General features: G+C 35.5%; 1 long non-coding RNA gene across 2 annotated transcripts; it reads right to left on the bottom strand.

Annotated features, from left to right (window-relative positions):
• LOC107977318 lies at window positions 1-26,360 on the bottom strand. Of its 2 annotated transcripts, none has more exons than XR_003481485.2 (3): window positions 22,646-26,360; window positions 21,854-21,946; window positions 1-5,918 (listed from the first exon to the last, which is right to left on the bottom strand). It is a non-coding gene; the product is annotated as an uncharacterized LOC107977318 (long non-coding RNA). The 2 variants fall into 2 exon arrangements; XR_003481486.2 differs by lacking the exon at window positions 1-5,918 and adding an exon at window positions 11,634-11,806.

Genomic DNA, 26,360 nt, shown 5'->3' with positions numbered 1-26,360 from the left:
ATGAAAATCAGTCAATGTAACACTCCATATAAACAAACTGAAAGAAAAAAATACACATTATCATATGGCTAGAAGTAGAAAAGGCCTTTGAAAAGTTCAACAGCCCTTCATAATGAATGTACTGGACAGAGAAATTAATCAGGAAAACAATACCCTTCACATTATCCTCAAATAACATACAACATATTAGGAGTAACTAGCCAAGTTAGTGAAAGTCTTGCATGATAAAAATATCATGTCTTTGAAGAAAGGAATTTAAAGAGATAGTGGGAGATGGGAAGATCTCCCATGTTTGTGGATCAGTAAGAAAGAGTAAAACTGGACATCCTAAAAAGATTCAATGCAATCTCCATCAAAATTCCAACAAAATTCTTTTCAGACCTAGAAAAGACAATTCTCAACTTCATATGGGAAAAAATAACTCAAGATACCTAATCATGAACAATAAAATAACTGCTGAGAATATCACTCTCCATGATTTTAATTTATACTACAAAGATATAGTAATAAAAACTGAATGGTAATGGCATAAAACAGACATATTGGTAAATGCAATTGAATTGAAAAACCGACATAAATTAACATTCCTATGGATGCCTGATTTTTTATGAAGAAGCCAGCAATACACACTTGAATAAAGAAACCATCTGCTACAAATGGCACTGTTCAAACTGGATGTCAGCCTGTGGAAGAATGCAAATAGAGCCATATATTGCATCCTACCCAAACTATAGTCTAAATAGAACAATACCTCAACATAAAATCAGGCATACTGAACCTGTTACAACAGAAAGTGTGGGATAATTTTTAACACATTCACAAAGCATACAACTTGCTGAACAGAACACTAATAGAGCAGGAATTAAGATGAACAATTATTAAATGGATGTCAAGAAACCAAAACACTTCTTTAAGACAAAGGACACCATCAATAGGACAAGAGGCATCCTATGAAAATGAGAAATGATTTTTACCAACTCCACATACAATAGAAGTCTCATATTCAAAATACTTAAAGAACTTAAGAAAAAACATATAATAATCCAATTAAAATCAGGGCACAGATCTAAACAGAGAATTCTAAATAGAGGAAACTCAAAAGACTGAGAAACACTTAAAGATGTGTGGCATCTTTATCCATAAGGGAAATGAAGATCAAAACTACTTTGAGATTCCATCTTTCCCTTGTCAGAATGGCTAAGATCAGTAATATGAGGGTTCTCTCATTCTGGTGAGGATGGGGAAAGCCAGAAACATTCCTCCAAATGTTGCTCAGGGCGCAAACTTGTATAGCCTTTACATGGTGGTGTTTCAGAAAATTTGGAATTGACACCAAAAGACACATCTATACCATTCTTGGGCACACACCCAAGAGACTGTTAATCCTACCACAAGTACATTTACTTAGCTGTGTTCATTGTAACTTTATTTATAATTGCCAGAAATTGGGAACTACCTAGATGTTCCTTAACAGAAAAATGGATAAAAAATTATGGTATATTTTCGTGAATATTAAGTAATACATTCCAAATCTATTGCATCACTATGTTTTTTTGTAAGTGGTTTATATTATAGAATGTCATAAGGTCAGTAGAAGGAGTACACACAGAGTTCATGGTGGTTGGAATGAGAATGTATGCAAAAGATCATATTTTTGAGTATTTGTTCCCAATTATTCTTCTGCTTGTGAATATGAGGTAAGCTCTCAACTACTGCCTCAGTGTCATGCCTGCCTAGATGACTAATTTCATGAATGCTCCCAAATTTACCACTTTCTTTTCTATAAGTTGTCTTGGTCATAGTGTTTTGTCATGGTAAAAGAAGAGTAACTAAGACAGTTCAATTAGACTAAAAATTTCAAGTGCTATCCACTCAATTTAGTCATCATGGATATCATCATTCTAAATTACAGTTAAAGACAAATTAAGGGACACATGAAGTTAATTAAATACTTGAAATTTTTTGGAGAAAATTTAAAGGCAGCCAATGTAGCCTCAAAGTAAAAATTTTAATAATTTCCTATTAAATTTGCAAACAGGAAATTGCACTAATAAATGTTAAATTATATGTGAAATAATATACAGTAAGATTTTATTGTCCTATAACACAAACAGGGAGTATTCATGTGACTGTGTCCTTGAACATTGCTCCAGGTGAGTGAAACTTACCATGTGACAGCTTCTTGTGTTCTCTACCTTGTAATTTCCTACAGCTGGAACACCTGCAGTAGCACAGGTGGCAGGAATGGACTTTTGTTCAAGATTTACTAAGTTCTATTCTAAATAGCACCACCCATAGATGGATGTGTATACCTTGTGCCCTGGTGTGTAGTTGTTTCTTTGGAGTTACCCATGACCATCGCAATTGGGAGTCACTACAGTTGTATACATTGAAGTAAAAGTATGCTTCTTCAGACATTAAGGATTTATAAATAGCTAATAACTTATGGAAGGAAGAGAAGCATTCCATTGTTGATGGAGCTGCCCATAAGTTCTCCAAACTCCTGTAAGTAGCCTCTCACCCATGTTCCTTTAATGGCCCATCATGGCCCCACCTAGTTTCCCATGGAACACTTTGTCTGCCATTGAGCTCTCTAACAGGGAAGAAAATAAATAATCTCCAAGAAAACTGCATACAACATCACAATAGTAGTGGGCAGCACAGGAAAATGTTTACTTTTGTTCTTCCATATTGTTGTCAGGGATTTGGCTAGCTTTAATCTCAGGGTGTGAAACAGATTTGAATACTGGTAGCCACAGATATCACGTAGGATTATCCATTTTGATGTTCTCTAGAAACATGCAGAATTTAATAGTACATTAACCTGATCTCTGTTTGTGGACAAGTTTTCTAAAGCTACCACAATCCCAGGGCAATTTTATGAGGATAGGCTGCATTATAAATTATTTCCATACAATTGAATAATACCCCAACATGGATATGGACCAAAATAGAGTTTTAATCAGCATCTAGCATTAAAATATTGGCAACACACTAACATCAGACAATAGGAAATCTTGCCTTAGGCTTGCAATGGTGAAGTATTTGAATCGAAAATAGCCTGAGAATAACATAGATAGCCTGAATAAAAATTCTGGAAAGATATCATGTCCCTTTCCCCTTCTCCAGGGGGCCATGTATATCCCTGGGGAGCAGAAAGGTTATGGGATAGGTAGGATGTTATTTGGAGGAGGCAAGGGAGGAGGGGAGGGAGAGGGACCTGGGATAGACATGTAAAATAATTTTCTTTCTAATAAAAACAAAATAAATTCATTAAAAATAAACTAGAATAATTACCCAGAAAAAAATCCTGGAAAGACAAACATAAATAAAGCCTGAATAAGGGTTTTCAACAAGTTCTTTCTCTTGGCAAGTTGGCACTGCAGCTAATAATCATCATATTCTTTCAGGAAATAATGAACTGGCTTAATGGTAAATATAAGATCCCAGAGATGGAGCAAACAGGAAATCTTAGGTGTAAAACTGAAAATAGCTCTTTCAAAGAAACTTATCTAATATTAGGACAGTCAAGAGAAGTTTGTCAATACACCAACAGCAAGCTCAAAAGAAAAAATGAGGCAATTTAAAATTTTCTGCAGATGCCTGAGAATAAAAGCATATGATATAAAAATGCAATGGAAGTCTGACTAGAAGAAAGGAGCATGCACCAAAGAGAAGTAAAATAAAGAATCATCTATTTGTACACAGTTAGAAAAGAAAAGAATGTTGAAAGTAGCATATAAAATATTTTAATTTGTAAGTGTTTTTGTAACAATAAATTTTAGAAGGTATCTATAATTGATTCCCCCTGGTTAAATAAAATTAGTTTACTCCTAATGGAATAACAGTGAGTATATAAACAAATTCATGTCAGGCCCCATGCCCACATGGAGTTGGATGATGCAAACAAACCCAATAATATTTCTGTAAACTTTTTGCCCCATTTTACTTATTTGGACATTTTGATATTTTGTTCATATATTTTGGTTTGCACTTTTGTGAGTGGCTTTTTAACAATGGGTGTTTGGGGGGTTATTTCTTTATTATTTTTAAGCAGAGAGAGGGAACAAAAGAACATTAATATTAGTGGATAGCAAGATGGGGGAAATATTGGAGGAATTATCAGAGGGGAAAACATGAATTAAATATATTGTATGATATTTTGTATAAATTTAATAAATGAAACAAAAATAAATTTCACACAATATGTTTTGATTTTATTTTCCCCTCCCCAACTCCTCTCACTTTCCTGAGCACCCAATCATAAGTTATTTTTCTCTCACAAATAAAACTAAAAGCAACAAGAAAAAATTAAAAATAAAAAGAAACAAAAAACAAGAAACTAACTTCCCTGGGCAAGAGTTGGCAGATGGTTTGGGGGGGGGTTGGTGGGGAACTTGGGAGGATGGGAGGGTGAGGAAATGGGGGGATGGATATGTAAATATGAGTGGTAATTAAAGAATTCAGGTTAAAAGAAAAAGAAAAAGAAAGGGTACAAAAAGAAAAAATCTGTGTTGTATTGGCTAACTACTGCTGGGAATAGCGACCTACCCTGGATTGATTGATATACCTGGTGACATCCATCGAAGAAAAATGATTTTTCCATTTCCACAATGAATTAATTGCAAATGGGATCCTTGCTTAGGACAGAAAGTGACTTGAGGATGTCAAAGATGTGGAAATTTGGATTTTACAGCTGACACCAGATGCATTTGATTGTTAGAGACTGTTACGAGCAACTATGCACCAACAAATTTGATAACTTAAATGGAATAGACAAATGCCTGAACAGCTTGCCAAGACAGAATCATGAGAAAATAAATACTAATAGGCCAATAACAATCATGATATTGAATTAATAGCCTAAAGACTCCTATCAGGCCATGTTAAAGCGGGATCCCCTCTGGGATTTTTCAAATTTTAACTGATATCTAATACAGGTTTTCCTAGATTATTCCAAAACACAGGAAAGAGAATAGTTTATAGGAGCATTTTATAAGGTTAACACTAATCTGATAAATAATATCAAAGGAAAAAACACAAAATAAAGAAAACAGTATTAGCTAATTTTCTTAATGGATATTGAAGAACAAATTCTTAAAAATGCTAATAAGCCAAGTATGTCATCACATTAATAATATTTGCTATGATCAAATGGCAGGGATGCAAGAATGGTGCAACATATGCTAATAATGAAGTATAATAATGAAGTATAATGAAGTACAAAATTATATATAAACTTCTCGACAGATATGTAGTAGAAATTTGGAAAACTTCATCATTGTATCATGATGACAATTCTAAGACAATTACGTATAGAAGAAATATGACTTATAATAGTAAAATATACTAGTACTATGTATGGGAAATGTCAAAACTGTAATATTTAAAAAAAGCAAGGATGCTCCCTGTAACAATTTATTTCCTTCATCAAAAATTCAATTTCATTAATTTAAGAATTTATAAAATACATATGGAGGCAATCACAAATGATTTTAATAGTCAAAGAAATCCTGAGGAAATTTGTTCTACTTGATTTCAGAGTGTACTATGAAACATAAGTATCAAACATAATGTTACCAAAGCAAATATAATGATCAAGGCAATAGAATAAAAGTTGGAGGTATCATGTTATTTAACCACAAATTGCAATACAGAGATATAGTGACAAACATAGTATGGCACTGACGAAATATAATAAAACAGGTGTAAATAAATAGTATAAACAAATAGAGCAGAATATTCAGACATAAATGTATATAGCCAATTGCTTTTTGACAAAGATGTCACAAATAAAGAGAAAAAGAAAAGAATTCGGGGAAAAACTTACATTGGAGACAAGTTTCCTTAGTAAATGGTACTAGGAAAACTGGGTATTCATCACATAGGGAAGAAAGAAACTGGATCTACTTCTCAGTCTGTAAAGAAATAAATTTCAAATGGAATAAAAAACCAGAATATCTGCAAACAGAAGGAAAACTCTCTGGGTGTAAATGTATGCAATGACTATATAAGAGATTACAGATGTCTGGTAAACAGGGCAGTAGTTTCTGACTGGGACAGGAGGAAATTAAGTATTTTCTGTACAGCAAAGGGAACAAATAACTGAGGGAAGAGACAGCCTAAATAATGGGGGGAAAGTCTGTCAATTGTATATTTGGTAGACAATTAGAGCCTAAAATATGTTACATATTCAAACAATTAAATACCAAAAAACTAAATCAATAAATTGGGCTAATGAAGTGAACACACACTTCTCAAATGATGAAATCTAAGTGACCAGTAAATACAAGGATAATGTTCAACATCATTAGCTATCAAGGAAATCTTAATTAAAAGTTAATTATGCCTTTATCTCAATGTATCAGAATGACTATCATCAAACCAATAAATAAAAGCAAATTTGAAAGGAGTTCAGAGAAAAATGAATACACATTCCTGGACAGCAAGGCTTAAATGTGTCCAGACACTGGATATTTCTCAAAAATTAAATTAGAAATACAATATAAACCATGAAAGCTAATCCTGAATATATGACTAAGTACTAAAGGTCAATATATTTAAGAGATACTTACATATGTGTTTACAAAAGCACTATTCACTACAGCCAAATTATGGGATCTACATAGCTATCTTTCATCAGATGTATGGATGAATTAATTGGTGCTACCTTCAGTCATAAAGAATGATATTGGTTTTTTTAATAGAGTGGATTCAAATAGAGATAATCATATTAACAAACTATGGCAGACTCAGAAAGAAAAATACCACATATGTTTTCTCATATAGAGACATGAATATATTATTAAAATAATTTATATGTCCATGAAACCTGGAAGCCAAAATGAGAATGTCCAGGATAAGGAAGCGGAATAGGAGGGGTGAGTACTGTAACATGGAAGGTTAGAGGATAAATATCTATGTTCAAAACACACAATGAACTATGTGAAAATGCTCATATGAAATATCACCATTTACAAGAAAAATATTAATAAAATGTTTTTAAATCTGATAGACATGGGTGATGCAATTATACTCATCCTAAAAAACATGGGGCTTAGAATATGTATAAGTCTGAGTGTGTTCAAATTGATATAAGCCAGAATGAAAGAACAATCATTACATGATTCTGCTAATGAGTGGAATGATAGAAAGTTAATTTCATATTAGCAAGAATAGAATGGTAGCTACCAGAGGCTGGTAAATGGAGGATACAGGAAGAATGGAGAAATATCAATTAATGGTTATGACATTATACTTATTAGTAGTTAGTAAGAAAATTTGCTGTGTTCTTGACAGTAGGGTGATCATAGAAGTCAATAATTAACTATGCTTTGCAAAAAGCTTTAGAAATAAATCTGAAAACTTTCTACATTAAACACCAACAATTATTTGAGGATGAGAAAATGTTAACCTGCTTTAAATATTACCCAATATATACATGGTGCAATTTATACTTCACTTGTTTTATATATCATCTAAAACAGATCTGATTTACATCAACACAAAGAATGCACTGGAAGCTTCTCATAATGTAATCTTGTTACCAACTACAAAAAACAAAAGTTATTTCCTTTGCTTTGTTAAATTTCTACAGTTCCAAGGGCAAGGCTATGTTCATGGGTGGTGTACTGGCTACTTTTGTGTCAACTTGACACAAGTTAGAGTCATCAGAAATGAGGGAGCCCCAAATGAGAAAATACTTCCATAAGACCCAAAGATCACATAGTCAAGATTGCAGGCATTACTTAACTAGTGATTGGTAGGGTATGAGGTATTATGGCTGGTGCCTCCTTGGGCTAGTGATCCTGGATTCTATAAGAAATCAGACTGAGTAAATTATGTAGAGCAAGCCAGTAAGCAGCAGTCATTCATGGCCTCTGCATCAGCTCCTGTCTCAAAGTACCTGCCCTGATAGAATTCCTTTTCTGACTTCCACTAATGACACACTGTGATATGGAAGCCTAAGCCACATAAATCCTTTCCTTCCCAAGTTTCTCTGGTTATTGTGTTTCATCAGAGTCATAGTAACCCAAACTGAGACAGGTGGTGACAGAAAAGGAAGCTCAGGCTGGAGAAATATGAAAACAGCCAGAACCTGCATTAGCAGGAAAACTTTGAGAAAAACTTGTTAGTGTTATAGATGTAGCTTAAAGCTGTCTGTTCCCTCTTACTTCAAAAGCAAGAATACAACATACATTGTTAGAAGGGAAGTGTTGAATGCTGTTTATCCAATCATGAGATAAGAGCATACAGTATCCCATCACTTTCAGTGATGCCTCTGTTTTACAATAACTATTGCAGATTACTTCCACAACCACCATAACAGAGATTGTGTTATAAATGAAAAGGTATGGTAGACAAGATCCTTATTAATAAGAAAGTAAAATATCTGTTGATGTTTGTGTCCTAGATTAAATTGTACAGTGAAATTATCAAGGACTATAGCTTTTCCTAAGTAGCTGGATACTTCTTAAGGATAAGGTCCATGAAATACTAAATGTCCAACCTTTATATTGAGTACTTAATACATGGTGAACATTGTCCTTTGATAACAGTCAGATCTTACCTAGAGTGCCTGCCCATTTAATTTTGGTTGAAAATTTTCTTTCTATATATTCTTTCTTCTTCCCGTTCCACGAAGTTTGTTTCTTATAGAGATAAAATACATCCTCTGACTAATTATCCAGTAAAAGTAGTTATACATTGGCCAGGAATCTAATTTGTCAAATCAGCTACCATAAATTTATGATTTCTAGGTAGACATCACATTTTATTTTTAATTCTAATTTGCCACTCTAGGGAAAACCTTCCTAAATAAATACCATATATTTTAACCTTATGATTTTAAGTTATTTCTCTTGCTGACTTGCCTTGTTATACTCTGAACTTTCAATGATGCTAATTAACTCTTCCTATTTATTAGATACTAAGCCACACTCTTGAAGTATGTATATGCACAAACACATATTGTATATTGAAAGAAACTTTATAGATAAATTTAGCTCCCTCTATATCAAGAGGTTAGATGTTCTAACATGATCAGAGAGCATGAGATTGGCTCATAAAATTGTTTCACTCTAAATACATTCTATTATGCAAAAGACTATCAAGTTTAAAACATGCTATATTGTCTCTCAAAATTGTTTCATCTTTAATTCTTTTTATGAATAAAATATCTCTGCTGTATTCACTGTCTATAGTTGCCATAACAAAATTGTCTCCTTGGACATGGACATTGCTAGGGGAATACTCTCCTCTCCTCTCTTCCATACTTGGTAACATGTCCACACAAATAACCTTTCTGTGTACCTAGCTCTCTTGCCACATTTACATACTTGAATTCTTCTTGAGAAGAATAATTGTTTTCTATGATTTAGTACTCATTTTAATCCATTATAAAATCATTTTAACTTTATAATATCTACCAAACCCTGTTTCTAAATAAGGTAAGCTTCATGAGTTTGTTATGGATATTACTTTAGAGAGAATTTTATTCAAACTTGTGTGAATATGTTAAAAAAATCCTAAAGGTATGTAGCATAGTAATTAACCTGAGTAAGTAGTAAATTAATCTTTTCATTTATTTGCCTCTTTATTGTTTCATACCATGAGAAGACAAGAAAAACTTTTTAACAAAATACTCATTTGATTTAAAACATAATCTCTTGAAAATAGCACATTGCCCTGGGATTTCTTTTCTTTAAGCACCAGGTTTTATTGAATTCATTCTGGAAGCTCTTTTTTTTCCAACTTTTTTTATTTGAATTAGAAACAGGATTGTTTTACATGACAATCCCAGTTCCCTTCTCCCACCCGTCCTCCCCTACCGCCCCCTCCCCAACTAAAACCCTATCTATCACATATCCTTTCTGCTCCCCCTGGATAGTGAGGCCTTCCATAGGGTGTCATCGTATCCTTTGGGATAGGGCCTAGGCCCATCCCCGTGTGTCTTGGCTCAGGGAGTATTCCTCCACATAGAATGGGCTTCCAAAGTCCACACTATGCTATGCATAAGTACTGAACTTATCTAAGGAGGGCCCATAGATTTCTGAGGTTTCCTCACAGAAACCCATGTTCCTGGGGTCTGGATCAGTCCCATGCTGGTATTCCAGCTATCAGTCTGGGGAGCAAGAGTTCCTGGATGTTCAGGTCAGCTGTTTCTGTGGGTTTCACCAGCCTTGTCTGGACCCCTGTGCTCTTCACTGGTCCTTCTCTGCATCTGGGTTCCAGTTCAGTTCGGTGATTAGTTGTGAGTGTCTGTTTCTACTTCTATCAGCTGCTGGATGAAGTCTATAGGATGACATATAAGTCAGTCATCAATCTCATAATCAGGGGAGGGCACTTAAGGTAGCCTCTCCTTCATTGCTCAGATTGTTAGCTGGTATCATCTTTGTAGATCTCCAGACATTTCCCTAGTGCCTGATTACTCTGCAAACCAGAAATGTCTCCCTCTATTATGGTATCTGCATTCTTGTTATCATCTATTCTTCCCCTGACTCAAACTTTCTGCTGACTCATGTCCTCTGCATCCCTCTTCTTCTCCCCTCCTCATTCTCCTCGCTTCCTCCCCCTCTTCCCTTGCTCCCAATTTGCTCAACAGATCTTGACCCTCTCCCCTTCTCCAGGGGACCATGTATATTTCTCTTAGGGTCCTCCTTGTTTATTAGCTTTTGGTAGTGTGGATTGTAGGCTGGTAATCCTTACTCTTATGTCTAAAATCTGCATATGAGTGAGTACATATCATGTTTGTCTTTCTGTGATTGGGTTACCTCACTCAGAATGGTTTCTTCTAGATACCATTTTCCTGCAAATTTCAAGATTACATTGTTTTTTTTTTTTTCAGCTGAGTAGGACTCCATGGTGTAAATGTACCACATTTTCTCTATCGATTTTTCAGTTGAGGGGCATCTAGGGTGCTTCCAGTTTATGACTATTATAAATAGTGCCATTATGAACATCGTTGAACAGATGCCCTTGTTGTGTGAATGTGATTCTTTTGGGTATATACCTAAAAGTGGAATTGCTGGATCTTGTGATAGACCAATTCCCATTTTCTTGAGTAGTCGCCATACTGATTTCAAAGTGGCTGTACAAGTTGGCACTCCCACCAGCAGTAGAGAAGTGTTCCCCTTTCTCCACATCCTCTCCAACATGAACTGTCATTGGTGTTTTAGATTTTGGCCATTCTGACAGGAGAAAGATGGTATCTCAGAGTTGTTTTGATTTGCATTTCCCTGATGGCTAAGGATGTTGAACAATTTCTTATGTGTCTTTCAGCTATTTTAGATTCCTCTATTGATAATTGTCTATTTAGTTCTGTACCCCACTTTTTAATTGGATTGTTTGGTGTTTTGGAGACTAGCTTCTTGAGTTCTTTGTATATTTTGGTGATCAGCCCTCTGTCAGATGTGGGATTGGTGAATATCTTTTCCCAGTCTGTGGGCTGCCATTCTGTCTTTCTGACTGTCTCCTTTGCCTTACAGAAGCTTCTCAGTTTCAGGAGGTCCCATTTATCAATTGATGAACTCAGTGTCTGTGCTACTGGTGTAATGTTCAGGAATCGGTCTCCTGTACCAATTAATTCAAGGGTATTTCCCACTTTGTCTTCTAAAAGGTTCAGTGTAGCTGGATTTATGTTGGGATCTTTGATCCATTTTGACTTAAGTTTTGTGCAGGGCGATAGGCTTGGGTCTAACTGTAGTCTTCTACATGTCTGCAACCAGTTATGCCAGCACCATTTGTAGAAGTTGAAGCTCTTTCACATGGAATAACAAAATGAATCTGTCAGCTATCTAAGCTGATGCTGCATGTGTAAAGAAGAAATAAGGTGGATTCAGAAGTAGGATGAGAACACCATAGGCTAGCCTCTTTCACTTCAATCATGGTCCTAAAAAAATGGAATTCATTTACAATACTTTATTTTGAACTAGCAAACATATGTGTTAATAATACTTACTCTTTCTAGCATTAATGCTATTCTCTGGAGAATATCATACTTAGTTAATATATATTTGCAGTCAATTTTTATTTCTTTAAAATTATTTATGATAAATTTATGAATCCATCTGTTTAATAATCTATATTTCAGTATACACAAGTGAAGCTATTTTGAAGTGTTTTATACTGAACACAGGGTTTCACACATGCTAGGCAAGCACTGTTGTACTAAGCCAAACCCACACCACAGGTTTGAGATTTTCAGCTATGAATAAATGTATATTAAATAATATAAATAAAATAAATTTTTGTATAAAGCATCAACTATCAGAAATCAGAATGAAGACATTCTGCCTCACAAAATAACAGTGCTAACAATTATCAAGCTTTTAGTTAATTTGCTTTCTAAATGTAAGGTACTTTCTGCCAAAGATTCCAGTTTAACACACTTAATAACCCAAATTTTAGTTCACTCATGCTAAGTTTTCATGAATATCGAGGAGGAATAGGCAGATCTACATGAGTAGATTGTACATTTATTTCCTATACAGTATGGGTAGACAGAAATGATTATGATCAGGTGTATTCAGGGTATCCAATAAATTGTATCTCTAAATTTGCATATATAGGCTAAAAACCAAATCTTGCTTACTTCAAGGAATTTTCAATGTATTATCTTATTTATGTTGATAAGCATCCTTATTAACGGAAATTTGATTACATGGGGATAGATAAACAGAGGTGTAACATGTAAAGACTGGCAGTCAAGGAATGGGATTAGAAAATCCAGACTCGTTAACAGGTTGATCTTGGTACATAGATCATAAGCACCTTCTTCAAAGCTTACACAAAAGTTTTTATTATTTCCACTACCCAATATGTGGTATGAGACTATACTTCCCATTTTTGCCATTGATATCCTGTTAACAATAAACACTACTGCAGTCCCTGAATCTCTACTTTTGAATGTCATCATTCAATAAAAGAAACCAAGGCTCTCTATAAAGAGTTGCTATTATATATACAATAGGAAAACACAAAGGACCTTTGGGTCACCTGAGTTCAAAGTACTTATTCATGTTCTCCAAAAGCAAAAGTGTACAAAAATTTCAGGACAAAGAAACCAAACTGAAAGAGATACTGACATCAAAGTCAAAAGAATGTGGTGAAAGGAAAAATGAAGCTGTATCAAATGTAACCCAAATATAATAAGAATGTAATCCAAAGTTAAAAATAAATATGCATGAGTCCATTCTGATCTATGCAAATGGTTGAATAAATTCATAAATTACACAGAAGAAAAATGCTTCTTATAGAATAATTTTACATAACATCTTTAAGTATTCTCATACTACAAAAAGTGGAACTTAATGCTCTGTGCATCTTGGACAGTTTTAGAAATTAACTTCCAAAGAACAAAACTTGAAAGTGGAAAAATGAGAAGGTTCTTCTGGACAAAATTATCACCTATTACTATCACCAGTGATATCACATATGCACAGTGCACACTGCTGGAAAACCTGTACCAGGAGGTCATTATGGCTTTTCCATGCTCTTCCAAAAAACAATGAACTCAATCTAACTGTTAGAAATGGGAAAGAGTAACCTAGATTAGAGAACTAAAAATCAGTACTACTTTAGATGCCTGTGTTATAGGAAAGGAAGATTGAGAAACTATACCAAAGAGATGTTAAAAGGAAATGATAGATGAATGCAGTGTAGTAACTTGGATTAGATCCTATAGTACAATGGGGATATTCACAGAAGAGCATGAAATTTAAGTTGAATTCCTAGTAAATAATAGTATAGCAATATTCTTTTCATAATTTGCTAAATGTTCTATAGACAGGAGCATTATATTAACAGAAGAAATGTGATAAAGGTTATATGAAAACTATATTAATAATACATTTTCTGAATCTAAACTTTATTCATAGTACAAATTTAAATTTATTATAATATATAGATTATTATGGGCATGATTATTTTATTTTTTTGAGGCAGTGTTTTTATCAGTGTAACAGATCTGGCTGTCCTGGAACTCACTCTGTAGACCAGGCTGCCCTCAAACTCAAAGAGATCTAGATGCCTCTGCCTCCCAAAAGCTGGAATTAAAGGCATGCATGACCACTGCCCATCTAAGGACATGATTTCTTAAGCAAGAAATCTCTGATCACTATTCTAGGTCCAATATTGCATCTTTCAGGTTTATGACTTCTCTTTTTTATGATAAAATAAATGGGCCATTTTTAAAGGATATTGTTATGGTATTTATGTATATCTTCCCTCTAATAGATTAAAGTAAAGGACAAAGTAAAGGACAAAAAACTAAAAGTAGTTAGAGGTATTTTTACATACTCAATCAATGGAATGTACAAATAGTTATATTTTGTCATACTCCTTTTTGGAGAACTTTCTATTTAACGCACTATAGTTAAGACTCGGAATAAGCACAATGCTAAAATTTTGTGCTAACACAAATTCTTTAATGCATGAATGGTTCATTAACTCTCCAGCAAAATTTTAAAACATTCTGAGAACATATGATGTTAGATAAAGATGAGAATTCCCAGAAGATTAACTTCAAGGTTATAATTTCATAAAAATTTTGATGAGTTATGAAGTTGTATGAGATGCTAAGAAAAGGAGACTGGAGAGTATCAAATAATTATGAAGTCCACAAGTGGTTAGCATATAGGGTTGTTCAGGTATAAAATATAGAAAAGCAAACATTAATAATTAATTCCATGTCAGCATCAATGGTAGCTTACTCACAGCTCCTTGAACATGTTCATGTTCTAAATTGTAGATTTTCAAATCCTCATTTTTATGTAAACTTAACAAATGTGATTATTGTAGTCTTATGGATTCATTATAAATGAATATATGTAGAAAGATGACAGTAGATATTAATTAATATTACTTAATAGCAAATTTTTACTCTCCATGACACAGGTACAACAGGAGAGTTATGAAAAGTATAGAGATGAAGATTTTGGATTAAAATAGTAATAATTTATTTTAAAAAGGGATGTATAATCAAAACATTTCTATTAGCTAACATTCACTGATTTTAATATGTAAAGAAAAATACACTAACAGAGCAGGAAAATGAAAATATTAACACATTGCTAAAGCCCATAAATGACCTTCCTCTTCAGATTATATGCTATATAATGATATGTTGTGCTGAATATAAAGGTCACATGAAAAATAAAATGGCTGCAATGAAGGTATAAGTTTATAGAATTTATAAATAGAATAAGATGAGAGTAAAATATATAAAATCTAAAGAAGAGCTAAAATGTATAATTTCCCAAGGAAAATCAGTCAATTTCAGCATGCAATTTGTTAATATACCAGAATAAATCTGCTCATCAAGGTAAATGCAAATACTGAAAAACATAGTGTTTCACAGAAAATTCTACATGTTAGTAGATGTGCTGAGCTTTAGTTATAGCAACAAAACTAAAAAATAAACATCCTAATTAAACATATAGCAACTCAATGCTATATGAATTAGAATGGCTTTACATACATTCCATGAAGTTGCAATGAAATAGCAAGAAGAAAGTATAAAAGTGTTATATAGAAATCAAAACTTTATGGCAATATATCATTTACTATTTACAGAAGTCACTATAGCAAGTTAAATATCAGGCAATAACCCAAAGCCATGCAACAAAATAATTGGAGTTTTTGACAAAACACTTGCTGCATGGATTTCACATTCAATGTGGTTTTTAAAAGCATTGTGATAGCCGGGCATTGTTGGCAAATGCCTTTAATCCCAGCACTCAGGAGGCAGAAGCAGGAGTATCTCTGTGAGTTTGAGGCCAGCCTGGTCTACAGAGCAAATTCGAGGACAGCATAAATCCAGCCACACTGAATTTTCTAGAAGAGAAAGTGGGAATTACCCTTGAACAAATTGGCACAGGAGACCACTTCCTGAACATTACGCCAGTAGCACAGATATTGAGGTCTGCAATTAATAAATGGGACCTCCTGAAACTGAGAAGTTTCTGCAAGGCAAAGGAAACAGTCAGTAGGGCAAAACGACCACCCTCAGAATGGGAAAAGAACTTCACCGATCCCACATTTTACAGAGGACTGATTTCCAAAATATATAAGGAGCTCAAGAAGCTAGCCACCAAAAAACCAAACAATGAAATAAAAAGTGGGTGCAGAACTAAATAGAGAATTCTCAACAGAGGGATATGAAATGGCTGAAAGACACTTAAGAAAGTGCTCAAAATCATTGTCCACCAGAGAAATGCAACTCAAAACAACTCTGATATACCACCTCACACCTGTCAGAATGGCTAAAATCAAAAATACCAATGACAAGCTATGCTGGAGAGGATGTGGAGAAAAAGGAACACTCCTCTATTTCTGATGGGAGTGCAAACTTGTAAGACCACTCTGGAAATCAGTATGGTGGTTGCTCAGGAAAATGGGAATCAGTCTACCTCAAGATCCAGCCATTCCTCTCTTGGGTATATACCCAAATAGTGCATGTTCATACAACAAGGACATATGTTCATCCATGTTCATAGCAGCATTGTTTGTAATAGCCAGAATCTGGAAGCAACCTAGATGCCCCTCAACTGAAGAATGGATTGAGAAAATGTGGTACATTTATACAATGGAGTACTACTCAGCAGAAAAAAGCAATGGAATCTTGAAATTCGCAGGCAAATGGATGGAACTAGAAGAAACCATCCTGAGTGAGGTAACCCAGTCACAAAAAGACAAACATGGTATGTAATCACTCATATATGAATTTTAGACTTAGAGTAATGGATTACCAGCCTATAATCCTCTTCACCAAAGAAACTAGGAAACATGAAGGACTCTAAGAGATAAATGTTCCATAGGAATGGAAGTGGCATGAACTCCTGAACTAATTGGGAGCATGAGGGTAGGGGGAGGGAGCTGCTACAATAAGAGCAAGGGAAGAGGAGTAGAGGAGAGGAAATGGAAGAGCAGAAATCTTGAGTTGGGGAAAGAATAGAGGAGAGAGAGCAGGATGAGAGATACCATATCAGAGGGAGCCACTATAGGTCCTAGAAGAGATCTGAAACCAGGGAGATCTCCAGAGACCTACAAGGATGACACGATCTGACAATCCAGACAATGGTGGAGAGGATAACCTAAAAGCTCTTCCCCTAAAATGAGATTGATGACTTCTCTTTATGCCATCCTAGAGCCCTCATCCAGTGGCTTATGGAAGCAGAGACAGACATCCACAGATATACACTGAACTGAAATCGGGAATTTAGTTGAAGATTGGGTGGAATGAAGAGCAAAGGGATCTGTACCAGGTTGGAGAAACCCACAGGAACAATTGGCCTGAACAAGGGAGAGCACATCGACCCCAGATGCTGTCTGGGAGGCCAGTATAAGACTGATCCAGACCCCTGAACATGGATGTCAATAAGGAGGCCTCTGCACTCCTGGGAGCCTCTGGTAGTGGATTAGTATTTTTCCCTGGTGCAAGAAGGGACTTTGAGAGCCCATCGCATGTGAAGGGTTACACTCTGGTCCTGGACACATGGGGAAGGGCCCAGGCCCAGCACAGGAAGATTTGTTGGACTTTGCAGAGCCCCCGTTGAGGGCCCTACCCTGCCTGGGGAGTGGTGGGTGGATGGAGTGGGGGTAGGCTGGAGTGGGGAGGAGGGATGGGGGTGAGGGGAGGGAGAGGGAGAAGGGACTTACATGTAAAACAAGCTTGTTCCCTAACTAGAACTAATAAATAAATTTAAAAAAATCAATAGTCCTCCTATATGCAAACTATAAAGAGACTGAGAAAAAATGCCCTTCACAATACCACTAATAAAATAAAATATATTGGTATAACTCTAACCAAGAAAGTAAAAGATCTATATAATAAGAATATGAAGTCTTTGAAGAAAGAAATTGAAGAAGATATTAGAAGATGGAACAATGCTCAGGGATCAGTAGGGTTAACATATAAAAAATGACTACCTTATCAATAGCAATTTGCAGACTCAATGCAATTCCCATAAAAATTGCAATACAATTCTTTACTGACCTTGGAAGAATACTCAACTTCATGTGGAAAAAAAACAGGATAGCTCAAAACAATCCTGAACAATTAGACACTTCGGGACTTATCACCAACACAGACACCAAGCTGTACTGAAGAACTATAGTAATAAAAACTTCATTGTATTGGCATAAACACAGACTGGGTGATCAATGGAATTGAATGGAAGACTCACAAGTAAATCCACACACCTATGGACTCTTGATTTTTGACAAAGAAGCTAAAATTATACAATGGAAAAGAGAAAGCATATTCAACAAATGGTGCTGGTCTAACTTGATGCCACCCTGGAGGAAAATGCAACTAGATTCATATCTGCTACCCTAAACAAAACTCAAGTCCAAGTGGATAAAAGACATGACATCAACATAAAACAAGATACACTGGACCTGATGGAAAAGAAAGGGGACCTTGAATGTATTCGCAGAAGAGACAATTTCCTGAACAGAACACCAATAGCAGAGGCACTAATGTTGACAATAAATGGGACCTCATAAAACTGAAAAGTATTTGTAAAGAAAAAGACACTATTAAAAGGACAAAATGGCAGCCTACAAAAAGGGGAAAGATCTTCACTAACTTCATTTCTGACAAGGGGCTGATTGGCAAAACATACAAAGAACTCAAGAAACTAGATATTAAACAACCAAATAATCCAATTTTAAAATGGGTTACAGATCAAAACAGAGAATTCTCAACAGAGGAAACCCAAATGTTGCAGAGACCCTTAAAGAAATGTTCAACATCCTGAGCCATCAGGGAAATGCAAATAAAAATGACTCTGACATCATATACTCATCAGAAAGACTAAGATAATAAACACAAGTGACAGGGTATGGGGCAAGGGGAACATTCCTCCAACGCTGATGGGAGTAAAAGATTGTTCCACCACTTTGGAAATCAATATAGAATTTTCTCAGACAATTGAAAATAGATCTACCTCAATATGCCACTACACCACTCTTGGTTATATACCCAAAGAATGTTCCAAGATACTACAAGGACACTTACTCAGCTATGTTTAATAGCAGCTTTATTCATAATAGCCAGAAATTAGAAACAACCTAGATGCTATCTCCAACATTAAGAAAATGTGGTAAATTTATAAAATGGAGTATTATTCTGCTGTTAAAAATCAATGATATAATAAAATTTGGTGGCAAATGGATGGAACTAGAAAAGATCATCCTGAGTGAGGTAACCCAGATACAGAAAAACTAACATGATATGTACTCACTTACAAATTGATATTAGCCATAAAGTAAAGGATAACCATGCTATAATCCAAAGACCCAGAGAAGCTAAGTAACATTAATATCACTGTGAAGGGGAAAAAGAAGAAACCCGGGAAGGGGCCTGTATAGGCAGCATAGGCAAGGAACAGGAAAGTTCAAGAAGGGGGATGATGGAAGGAGAGATTACTGAGAGACAATTGAAATCTGGGGGCCTCTCTGGGGTGATCTGGAAACCTAGTACAATGGAAACTTCTATCCATGTATGGGAGTGACCCTCACTAACACGCCTAGCAATGAGGGATAAAGATCCCAAACTAGCCATTTCATGTAACCAGGTAAGACTTCTAGTGGAGGGACTGGTACACCTGTACACCTAATATTTATCCTCCCTATAAGATTTACTGGTGTAAAACTGGCTCTGAAATTGTCAGAATGACCAACCAATGACTGGCCCTGCTTGAAATCCATGCCATTACAGGGTGCCCACACCTGAAGGCCAGGATCCAGAGGTAGGATAGTCTAGAGACCTAGATTAGAACCAAACTAGAAGCAATAAAATTATTCATAATGATATTCTGCTACACTCATAAATTGGAGCCTAGCCCAATTGTCATCAGAGAGGCTTCACCCAGCAACTGAGGGAAACAGATGCAGAGACCCACAGCCAAACATTAGGCAGAACTGGGGGAATCCTGCAGAAGAGGGGAGGGCAAAATTGTAGGAGCCAGTAGGTCACCAAAAACAAAAAAACAAAAACCACAGAATCACCCAATCTCGGTTCATAGAGATTGAACTGACAAGCAGGCAACATAAGCCCTCTGCACATGGGCCACAGCTGTGTAGCTCGTTGAACTCATGGGATCAGGGCCTGTCTTTTGAGAGGGATGTCCTTCTGTATATATGTTTCTCTTATTTTTTCATGAATAAAATGCTGTTTGGCCAATAGAGGCAAGAACATAGGCAGGGCTAGGAGATGAGAATTCTGGGAAAGGTAGGGAGGGAGGGCACCACAGAGGACTCCATTTAGAGACTAGAATACAGGACTCACCAGGCATTCTCTGCTAAGATAAGGCCATGTAGAAATACATAGATTAGTAGTTAAGGATTAATAATTATGAGAGAACTAGCCAATAAGAAGTCCTAGCCATCAGCCAATAATTTTATAATTCATATATCATCCTGTGTGATTATTTGGGGCTGAAGGGCTGTGGGACCTGGCTGGACAAGAAAACTCCAGCAACAGTTTCTGACTGTTATTTGCTTTTAAGACCCTTTCTTCCTACCAGATTGCCACATTCAGTAATAAGAGAGGAGCTGTCTAGTCCCACTGCAACTTGATATACCATGGCTAGTTACCTATGGGAGGCAATTCCCTATCTGAAGAGTAACAGAGGAGGATGAGTGGGTGATAGAGAGGGGAAGATAGGAGACATGAGAAAATGTGGTTATATGTACAAACAAAAAATAAACAAAAAAGAAAACACATATATAAATAAGAAATTTGTTAATAAAATCATTTTGCCTGTTTTAATAAGAAGAAATTTATTTGCATCTTATCAGTTTCATATTCATCCATGCCAATTAACATTGTTTGTAGATTTAAAACACAAGTAAGGTATGCTCTAGAAAAAAATATAAGTGAGAAATGTATGACCATTTGAATTGCATTGTTCCCATATAAATATTATCATGTTGCACTTAATCCTTGCAAGTTTTATGTCTCACCTAGCCTAACTGGATTTGTTTATCTTCACCCATGTTATGGAATCCTCAATGAAATGTGGGGTTTGATCCATTTTCTTATAACACTGATATAAATTTTGTATAATTCTAGTTACATTGCTGCAAATAATATGACTATATTGCTATATTCTAGCAAATAATACAACTGCACACATGTCTACTTAGGGAAAAGTATAATAAAATGTAAGAAAATTAAGGTAGCTTGTGTCCAAGTTTTGACCATAACTCTAAACCTTTATAACTTTCAAAATTCAGACATGATGGAGGTTCTACACTAGGAGCTTTTCCTTTATCACAAAGACTATAAAACATCCTGAGACTCTTGGAGACAGCCAAGAGTGATAATGTTTGATTCCAAAGACACCCATAAAAATGAATGACCGAGGTTGTTTCCAGTTTCTGCTAACAAATAATGCTGCATTGTGCTATGGTTGTGCATACTTTGGTTATATGCCCAAGAGTGGAATTGCTGGGGCTTGAGGTAGATTGATTCTGAATTTTCTTGGAAACCATCATACTGACTTCCAAAGTGGCTGTACAAATTCCTCTATAATCAGATTAGTGACTACCCTAGTAATCATAAAACTTACATCCAGTAACTGATGGAAGCAGAAGCAGTGACCCACAGGCAAGTATTGGGCTGAGCTCCTGGAATTCAATCAAAAGGAGGGAGGAGGGATCATATGAACAAGGAAGGTTAAGACTACGATGGGGAAAAACCACAGAGATAGCTGACCCAAGATAGTGGGTGTTAATGGATTATGGACTGACAGCAGGGAAACCTGCATGGGACTAAACTAGTCCCTCTGAATGTGAGTGACAGTTATATAGCTTAATCTTTTTGAGGGGAGTTGAAGTGGAATACCTTGGTCAGCCTTGATATGCAGGGGGTGGCAGAATGGTCCTGCTTCAACTTGGTATGCAGACTTTGTTGACTCCCAATGGAAGGCTTTACTGCCTATGAGGAGTAGAAGGGGGATGGGAAGGGGAGAGGTAGCGGGCAGGAGAAGGAGAGGGAACTCAAGTTGGTATGTCAAATGAAAAATAATTTATTACCAGGTGTGATGTATATTACAGGAACTAGAACAGCCTGAGTTACATATAAATAAATAGTTGCCTCAAAAAATAAAAAGAACAAAATAAACAGATTGATTTTTCAAAATTACTGAGCCATAATCCAACATGACTATAAATTGTAACATATTGACTGAAAGATTATTTGCCAGCTTCATTAACTTACAAAAATTTTATTTGAAGAGCATACAAAATTCTCTTCATCTCAAAAGAAAGATAAAACTCTGAATATAAATGAGACAAAACCATGGTGGACCTTCTGGAAAAAGATATTCAGGTAGTATGTCTGTGAAAATATGTTAAAGTCATTAGCCATCACTGAAACATGTGGTGATATATTATTTATGACTTAATAAAGCCACTGGAGGTCAAAATGCAAAGCTAGGCATAGCCATAGAGCCAGACAGTGGTGATACATTACTTTAATCCCAGCATCCATACTAGCCAGCCATAGAGGCCAGGCAGTGGTGGCACACACCATTAATCCCAGGACTCAGAAGACAGCAAATGGATCTCTGTGAATCCAAGACCACCCTGGGTTACACAAGAGTGAATCAGTCCAAAAGATTAACAGAGCTCTCACCTTTAATCCTAGCACTAGAGATGTATATAAGGAAGAAGAAAAGGGTCTCGTGTGGCAATTAGTCTCCAGTCACGATGAGGAGAGCATAGCAGTCTGGGATCCTGAGACTTGATGGAGGGCAGTGCAGTCTGCAGATGCAATCTGAGGTTTAGGGGATCACCCCTGTGGTCTGAGCATTGCTAGAGGTGAGAACTCTTGAGCACTGGCTGCTTTGCTTTTCTGATCATCAGCTTGAACTCCAATGTCTGTCTTTGGGATTTTATTATTCATGCAACAGAAACAGGTATTAGTAACAGTAAGCAGTGACCATACTCCAATCAAAATGATTAATGCAAAAACTGAAACCCACACACTCTGTGAGGACTAAGAGAACCTGGAGGACTTGCACCTGAAGGTAGGGTTTTAACCCAATAAAGCAACTACATAAACAGTTTGGAATTTCCAAATTAATATAAGCATTCACCTAACATATGGACCATAAAATGGCACTATTATGTCTTCTTCTCAAGAAACAAAAGAATGTATTTTTAGTGAAAACTGTCCCATTGGTGTGCCTTAAGTAGTCACAAAGGCACCAAACAAGAAATGATGCAGACACCTTTCAAGAGGTGAGTGATTAAACAACAAATGGAACATCTTCCTCAGCAATAATACGAATGTATTATTGATGATCAAAACAAAGTGGATATATTTCTAAGAATAATATGGAGTGGAAAAAAAGCCATTATTCAATGTTCAAGAACTGTGAGATCCCATTCATTAAATGTCCTTAAAGTGATGACAAAAGGGTCTGCTCCAGGGTAACAGGGAGATGCATATGGATTTTAAAGGGCAGTGGGAAGTGATGAACCCTCAAATAGCCCTGCTTATGAAATTGGGCTGAGGGTTTTAATGTGTTTTAATTCGGACTGGAGTTGTATTCATAGGATTGCTCAGTATCATTTCTTACAACCATGCATGCAACTACAGTTTTGACAACACTTTTAAAATACATAAATAAAATAAAAATGTTAATCAAACAATATCAGCATGTTTTACAGCACCAAAACTTAACTTCTCTTGATAGACTTAATTTTAAAATGTTAGAATTAGTATTTTCATTCATACACAAGTCAGCCAACTGTTTTCCCAAGAGAAATGAGCACGTTATTTGTACTTTATTTAAATTTGACCAGGAAAAATGACCCAGTTACTTTAAAATATTTCTATTTCAGTATATATTGCATTTTTTAATTTTAAGTTGCCCACTTCTTAGAAAAAATGTCTTTAGAAAATTATTTTGTATACTTGAAGATGCTAGAACTACACCTCAGATTTTGTTTGTTTCTTGTTTTTTTCTTCAGAATTGCACTGAAATTTTATGGAACAATTAGATAAATTACAAGTTGTCAATCTAATATTACAAGCATTAGTAAATGAATTCATTAGGGGCCAAGAAAAAGGTAATTATCTCACTAACACCATCCCTTCTTCTCTCCTCTGACCTTGTTTGGTTGTCTAATATACTAGTTAGTTTCTATAATGCCTCTGTTCACCTAATCAGGTTGTTAGATTTAAATTATCAACAGGTCAGAGTGATTTGGAGGAAAAATCCTGTAAGGAAAAACTCCAGAGTAGGGCTATAAATGCCATAATGATTGCACTGTGTTTGAAAGACAATAACTATCTCAAAACAACCATGACCTAATTGGTGCCCTATATTAGAATAATTTAAAGTTCTGTGACAGCCAGGAAATGAGGGAGACTGAGGTTTGTGTGTATGCATTAACTATTTTTCTAAGTAGGAAATCTATATTTGCTATTTCTATTTTTAATACATTCTAATAGTCCTACTTCTGTTAAGATGTAATGAATAATTCTGAATGAATGAGATATTCTTTTAATATATTTCAGGGAAATATTCATCTTATGATTGATCTGGTACCTGACTTCACCAGGAATTGGATGATTTTCTGTCCCATTTTGTTTGTCTCACTATCTCTCAAAGACACAGAGACAAAGTAAGAGATAGAACTGATTACTAAACTTTTCCACTCTTAAAACTGAAAACATATTTTTACCATCAAGAGTAGGATATATGAGCAAAAATGAAATGTTTGGTGGTAGAACAAATGCTTATTTAGTTTTTTTTTAAAAAAAATGTGCATTGTAAGGGTCATAGGAAGCAAAACTTTGGCAGAATTCCTAAGAAGCCATCGGTGTGAGGAGAATCTAAAGTGTGTAGTCACAAAAGGCAATTCTAGAAGACCTGCCTACTCCAACTTATGTCAACATGGATAGATTTCAAAAGTATAATTCTGAGAAAACAAACACAAAATGGTAAAAAAAAAAAGTCATAGTTCAAGATTATTGATTTATGTAATTTGGCATTATAACTTTTAAAATATTTTAATTAAAATGTGATTATCTCTTTCTGCTTTCCTTTATTCAACTCTACCTGTGTCATCCTCCTCACTCCATTTCAAGTTATAGCCTATTTTTCTTCAGGAGTCATCAATTGCCAATAACTTATTTAACTTCAAGAGTAGAGCTTTTGGAGCCCCTCCATCATCTGTGGTGAAATTTTGACAGACTTGATCTCGGAAGGGGATCACAAGATACTTTAGATTTTTGTGTTCTACCACCATGGTTTCTACAAAAGTCATGGTGTGTAAGCTCCCCTCCCATTTATCTGATCTTACATCTTTAAGACCTTCATTCCTGAAGTTTCTTGAGCCTTGAGTGATGTGAGGTTAATACAAGCAAACCATTCATACATAGTTGAGCACTTGGAACTGGGTAAGTTTTAAAATTAACTAAAACCCAGAAGACAAGCAACATTCTGAAAGGCCCATTCTTAGGCTCCCCAAAAAACACAGATCCAGAGAACAATGGGGCAGCCAGCATTTCTGAATTAGAGGAAACAATGTGATGAGCTCTGCAACTGATGCCATTATCCCAAACAAGAAACACTTTCATAGTCTTTCTGACATATTCCTGTCAATAGCTAATATTGTCATAATATGAATAGTGTATTAAAGATATGTTATTCTTTGAGTTGTTCAAGTCAATCAAAATATGACTCATGAAAAATATCTTATTGTTGGAGCCATAAATTTTTTAAAAAAGCAACTTCAGATCACAGACATTTTACTGTCCCTAATCTTACTATATGAACATGCCTTGCTTCTAAATACATTTCTCCATGGAAAGGAATCAGGATATATGGAGAGGTGACTGATTTTAGCCATTCTGTGATAGATTTAAGACATGTTTTGCATGTTACATATAGTAGTTCCAATACACAAGAGAGGTTCCATGTGTGATTTCAATATGGGCTTATACCTTTTAGGAAAAACTGAATTTCATTTATGTATTTCATTGAGTATTTCTGTAGGATATTGTTGTTTGTAAATACTACCTGTGGTAGTTTGAATGCAGTTGGACAACATAAGCTTATAGGAAGTGGTACTATAAGTAGGTATGGCCTTGTCATAGGTGTGACTTTGTTGGAGGAAGTATGTCACTGTGGATGCAGGCTTTGAGATCTATACACTCAGGCCACCCCCCGGGTCCCAGTTCCCTTCCAGTTACCTGCATATCAAGATGAAAAACTCTCAGCTTCCTCTATAGCACCATGTCTGTCTGTGTGCCACCACGTGCCACCATGAAGATAATGGACTGAACCTCTGAACTATAAGCCACCAAATTAAATGTTTTCCTTTTATAAGAGTTG

Source organism: Cricetulus griseus, chromosome 2, assembly GCF_003668045.3.
Source record: "Cricetulus griseus strain 17A/GY chromosome 2, alternate assembly CriGri-PICRH-1.0, whole genome shotgun sequence".
NCBI classification, from domain to species: Eukaryota; Metazoa; Chordata; class Mammalia; order Rodentia; family Cricetidae; genus Cricetulus; species Cricetulus griseus.
The sequence above is the reverse complement of the archived record's forward strand: the minus strand, read 5'-3'. Positions and strand labels throughout refer to the sequence as shown.